The sequence below is a fragment of the Trichechus manatus genome, unplaced genomic scaffold, assembly GCF_000243295.1.
Source record: "Trichechus manatus latirostris isolate Lorelei unplaced genomic scaffold, TriManLat1.0 scaffold00166, whole genome shotgun sequence".
Classification (NCBI taxonomy): Eukaryota; Metazoa; Chordata; class Mammalia; order Sirenia; family Trichechidae; genus Trichechus; species Trichechus manatus.
In genome coordinates, this window is record NW_004444102.1 from 4,668,258 (window position 1) to 4,674,410 (window position 6,153).

Here is a 6,153-nt window from a genome sequence, read left to right on the forward strand (position 1 = left end):
TTCCTGAAACAGAGTTGTATCCAAGTGTTTGTCTTCAGTTCCACTGATCCTGTCTTCCACGGTTTCATATCTGCTTCTCAGCCCTTCTATGACATCATCCATTTCTGAAATCTTGTTGTTCATCTTTTGGATTTCTAATTGTTGTTTTTGTATAATTTCTAGTTGTGAATTTATTTTGGCATTTTGTTCCCGCATCATCTTCCTGAATTCTTCCATTTTTTTGTCAGTATTCTCCATGAATTTGTCTATTTTTTCCTCATATTTGTCAGCTTTTTGTCTCAGCTCTTGGAGAATTCTGAGTATTAGAGATTTGAATTCCTTATCAGGTACTTCTAGTGCATTTTCTTCCACAGGAGAGTCATCTGGTGTTTTAATTTGGATGCCTACTGGAACCATCCTGTCCTGTTTTTGTAAATGTTTTGATATTGTCTGCTGTTTTTGGGGCATTCGGTAGTTATTTTTTTCATTTATTGATTGTAGATCTGTTTGTTTTGTCCCTTTTTAAAAAAAAAATTGACTATGTCTGAGCAGGCGTACTGTGTGTTCTTTGTTGTTTGCTCATCTGTGCGCGCAATACTTTTTGCCTCCTTCTCCAACTGGCATGGTCAGTCACTCAGATATGGTACAGCAGGGCAGGTCTAGCTGAAGAGGAGTTACTGCGATGGGATGTTTGTGGCACTTACTACAGCCACCAGGGCAGGTCGGTAATCAGTGCAGGGCAGGTTCCAGTAGGTCGTGCCTGTACTGCTTGGTGGTGTGATGTCAAGCTCACAGTACAGGTAGGCAGGATGCAACGGGGATATTGTTATGTGTGGAGCTAAGATGGATATGGGAGAGAAGAGAGGGGAACAGGAGCCAAAAAACATATAAACAAACAAAAAAGAATGCTAGGGGAGCTTGCCGTTGGAATGGAGAGATGAGAGACTATGAAATGGAGAAAAACAGAAAGGGGAGGAGGAAGAGAAAAAAAAGAATGAATAAATAAAAATCAGAAAGGTTAAAGAACCGAAAAGTTCCCAGGGATCCCAGTGATGCAACTATGAGGTCTGGGGAAGTCGCTCTCTGGTGTCGCAGTACAGCCTGGCTAGAAGGCGTAGAGGTATACAACGCCTGGTATTCATGGATCAGAAAGAGAAGGAAGATATAGAGAGACGAGAAACTGAGCAATGAAGAAAGACAAAAAGGGAAAAAGAGGGAAAAGAAAACAAAACAAATTAATAAAAAAAAAAAAAACAAGAAAAGTCCCCCAAAAACCAGGAAAAAAAATCAACGAGAAAAGAAATGTCCTCAGGGATCCCTCTGCACATCTGTGGAAGCCGAAGGGGAGTTCCTTGCCACGCAGCTCTGCCTGGCCAGAAAGGCTCCCAACTCAAGAAAAGGAAAACAAAACAAACGAACAATTCAAAACGAACAAATGAAGAAAAGCCCCGGGATCCCACCAGCGCGGTAGCCCAGACCGGGAAGCAACTGCACACTCGAATGGAGCTCCACAGCCCCTCAGGAAGAAGCAAAGGTGGCGCACGGAGCCAGGCACTTGAGTGAAAGGAGGGGGAGGTGGCGAGAGACATGTGAGAAAGCAAAAGAAGCAGAAAAAAAAAAAAAAAGGCAACACCAGCAGCCAACAAATGGCACTCAGAGAGCCAGCTAGTGCGGGCTGGTGTTTCTGGACAAGAGACTGTGTCTGCGGGAAGCAGAGGAGGCCGAGTGTGGGTGAAGAAGGGTGGAGAGTGGGAAAGCATATATCACAAATTTCCGGTGCTCTGGAGCCCCTCAGGAAGAAGCAAAGGTGGCGCACGGAGCCAGGCACTTGAGTGAAAGGAGGGGGAGGTGGCGAGAGACATGTGAGAAAGCAAAAGAAGCAGAAAAAAAAAGCAACGCTAGCAGCCAACAAATGGCACCAAGAGAGCCACCCGCTTGGGTGTGTGGAATCCAAGCAGCCGGCGCTTCCCGGTCAAGAGACTGTGGTCGTGGGAAGCAGAGGAGGCTGAGCCGGGGCGAAGAGGGGTGGGGGGTGGGAAAGCGCACACCCCAAATTACCGGTTGTTTTGTCTCCCGCTGGACACTCCGTGAGGCTGCTTTCTCATACCCCCATTTGCTGGTCTCCAATATGAGTCCAAGATGGTGGATCCATGCTGCGCTAGCTGGTAGGGGACTTCTGCATGAATCTCTCCTCACTCTCCGTTCTCTGTCAGTTTTCTCACTCCATTTGGTGCTTGGCTGAGTTTTTTATCTTTCATTTGATGTTTTAGGGTTTCAGGATTATTGTATTCTCTGTTTGGCTTAGTTTCTCGGATCTTTGCTGTGGAGGGACGGTGTGGTGCTTCTGCCTAGAGCGCCGTTTTCCAAAGCAGAGGTTTTTTAATGCAACATTAATCATGTGGAAAATTTCTGAAAAAGGTTGTACGAAATGACTAGCATAAACTAGCAATTACTTGAAAGCTGGTGGGCTAATGGAATGGAAAGAATGTCACTAAGCTCGGCTCTGTGGGAATTCAGAAGTCCAGAGCAAAAACCTTTCACTTAAAATGTGGAATAGGATTCCTATGACCCCTGAGGACAGTCGCCTAGGGCAAGGACCCTCACGACAGCCCTCGCCTCTGTCCTCCCTCTGGTCCGTCTCTCTTCTAGACTGTGAGCTCTTCGAGGAGAGGTCCTTGCTTTATTCGCCTCTAGGTTGATAGCAGTGCCTTGCACGCTGTTAGTGGCCATGGAGCTGGCTCAGACTCATGACATCCCCATGTAGGACAGAGTGAAATGTTGCCTAGTCCTGTACCATCTTCACAATTATTAGTATGCTGGAGTCCATTGTTGAGGCCACTGTGTATTTTGAGTGCCTTCCAACCCAGGGGGGCTCATCTTCGGTATTATATCAGACAATATTCTGTGATCCATAGGGTTTTCGTTGGCTAATTTTCAGAAGTAGATTTCCAGGCCTTTCTTCCTAGTCTGTCTTAGTCTGGCAGCTCCACTGAAACCTGTCCACCATGTATGGCCTTGTTGGTATTTGAAATACCAGTGGCAGAGCTTCCAATATCATAGTAATGTGCAAGCCTCCACAGTATGACACTAAGAGACAGGTGGTGGCCTAGTACATAGTAAGTGCTTAATAAACAATTGTTAAATTGAAGTAGATTCTGGTAGTGAACCTGCCCTCGGTAAACCCACAGGAAAGTCCTGATAGTCCTAGTGGTTCCAGGAGGAGCTGCAGTCCCAGGGCAGGAAACCCTGAGCCTACAGCAGAGGACAGTGTCTCTGGATGGGCCCTGCTTAGAGCCAGGTGCAGGCAGCAGCAGTCAGAGACCCCTACTTGCTACCTACATGATCTCCTGATGCAGTATATCAGTGTCTCCCTTGCTCAAATGGGGATATAAAAATCCCAGTCCTTCCAGAAAGATCCACTGAAGACAACAACGTACAGGCTTCCGAGCACTAGACAAGAACTAAGAAATCCCAGGTTCTGCTCCAAGCCCTGCTCCTACTTGGGCAAGACAATAGGCCTCTCTGGACCACTATTTTCTCCCAAGTAAAGGGAGAGACTTGAATTCAATGGGCCTTCGGGTCCCTTCCTACTCCACTCTTCTGTGATCTGTAGATATGGACGATGCACCTATTTTGAAGTTTTTTTATGTGATTATTTAAAAAGTAAAAGTTGTTCTACTGGCATTGTAATAACTCTTCCCAATTAGCACCTTAAAAAAAAAAAAAACTGGGCTTGCAAAAAAGTTCTAATAAAATGTTTGTAATTGGATGCACTTGTGAACACTGTATGTTTCCAGCACTGAGGCCACTATTTCAGTAATGAATTGGAAATAATTTAAGTACTTCCTGTCACACTGAAAAGTACAGTTTTACATCTGTAAAATGCAAGTGCTGTAAGAGACTGAAGCAGATTGCTGTCCTTTGGAGTCTACTACATGTGTTAGATTTATTTTATTCTGATTATCACACCATGATTATAATGCATTCCATTTAGCACTGTAGATTGTATTTGCTAAGTAGTTCGAGATAATTTATTACTTATCCACTCAGTGGTTCTTATACAGCACCTGGGCAAAAGTTAAGGACAAAATGTAAGCCTCTAGTCTAAACAGATTTAATTTTCAATACTCAAAGCTGAGACTTACTCCGCCTGAGCAGAGCTGGTGCTGTTTAATTCCTTTTGTCACTATCTCCCTGGATAATAATTCCTTAATTGCTTCTTAGATGGAAATATTAATCACAGGGCAGCCTTTAATAAGACCAAACTTACGGTGTTCCTTATCCCCTAAGGTTAATGGGGAAAAATTATTCTTCTCTTCGTTTCCTCTCTTTCCTGATACACAGCTTGTTCTCCATTTGCATTATATTTAAGCTAATATGTCATCTAACCTCAGAGATTCTGAACTCCTTGAGGAAATGAATAGGGTCTGATTCACTCTGAAGTTGCCACACAATCTAGATCCAAAACCCAACACCACCTGATTGCACACAAACACAACCAATTTAAGGAAATTTGGGAAACTGCCTTGACAATTGAGTCACTGCTTCCATCTGATTGTGTGATGGTTCATCATTTGGTTGGTTTGGGGGATGAAGGGGAGCTCAGGAAAGTTAACCATTTCATAATGGATAGTAGTCGAGCCTCAGCCACACCAGTGTGTGCTCTGCATGGAGATGGAGGATAAAAGGTACCTGTTCCCTGCCCTCCAGCCACTCACAGTATGGAGGGACGATGAACTTATAAAAGGATAAATGACAAACAGTAACACTGTGACAGAGGCAGGAACTGTGTGAAGGCCTACAGGCAGTGCCCCGAGTGGCCTGTTAGTTGGGCAAGTGTGTGGGGAGCTCACACCCATCATCCGGGTGCAGTGGTGTAAGAAGTAGCTCTGTAGTCATTTGAGAATTTCTCATGTGAGAAGTTGTCCACAGAGGAAGAGCGGAATCAACTTGCATAATGAGTGTCAACTGGTTCTTTTTGGAAGAATGAAAATGTCAGATTTGAATTCTCTGTGAGACTTGAACTTGGGGGCCTGTTGAGGTAGACCTGGTGGCACAGTGGTTAAGAGCTTGGCTGCTAACCAAAGGGTTAGCAGTTCAAATCCACCAGCTGCTCCCTGGAAACCCTATGGGGCCGTTTTCCTCTGTCCTATATGGTCTCTATGAGTCTCAATGACAAGTTTAAAGGAGACCAGATAACTTCAGCCAAAGCCAAGTAGTGGAGAAAAGCAAGGAAAATCCAGGAATAAAAGCATCTTAAGGAAAATGGAACTCTCAGCTGGTGTCACAGGCTCAATGAAAGAGCCTAGGTTTTCCTTTCTAGAGGGAGAAACAGATGCTAGAGGTTTTCCTTGAGTCCCTGGGTGGTGCAAACAGTTAACACACCACCAAAAGGTTGGTGGTTCGAGTTCATTCAGAGGCACCTCAGAAGAAAGACCTGGAGATCTATTTCCAAAAAATCAGCCAGTGAAAACCTTATGGAGCACAGTTTTACTCTGACACACACAGAGTCACGGTAAGTCAGGATTGACTCGGCAGCAACTGGTGGTGAAGGCTTCCCTAGGCCAAGACACCATAGTATGTGTGTATGTCCGGGGGAAACCTGTTCAAAGCAGTGTGAGCAAGGAGGCCAGCAACAGAGCATCCCTGGCGGTGGATAACTGGCAAACAACAGAAAGACCGGAGCTGAGAGGCGCAGGCACAGAGGGACTGTCCTCATGCTAGTCCTCTCCCAACCTTGTGTGGGGGCAAGCTGGGTGGTGCACACGCACATGCACATACACACACACACTCACACACACACACACACATACACACACATGCACTCACATACACACACACACACTCACACGCACATACACGTACACACACTCACACACTCTCACACACACATGCACATACATGTACACACACACACAGACATGCACATACACACACGCACATACACGTACACACACTCACACACAGACACACGCACATACATGTACACACACACACACAGACAGACACACACACAGAGACACAGACACGCATACACAGAGACACACACATGCACGCACATACACACGCACACACATACACACACGCGCACACAGGCACTCACACACACACATGCACACGCACACACACACATACACACACACACACGCATGCACAGCTTTTAGGCAGTGTTCT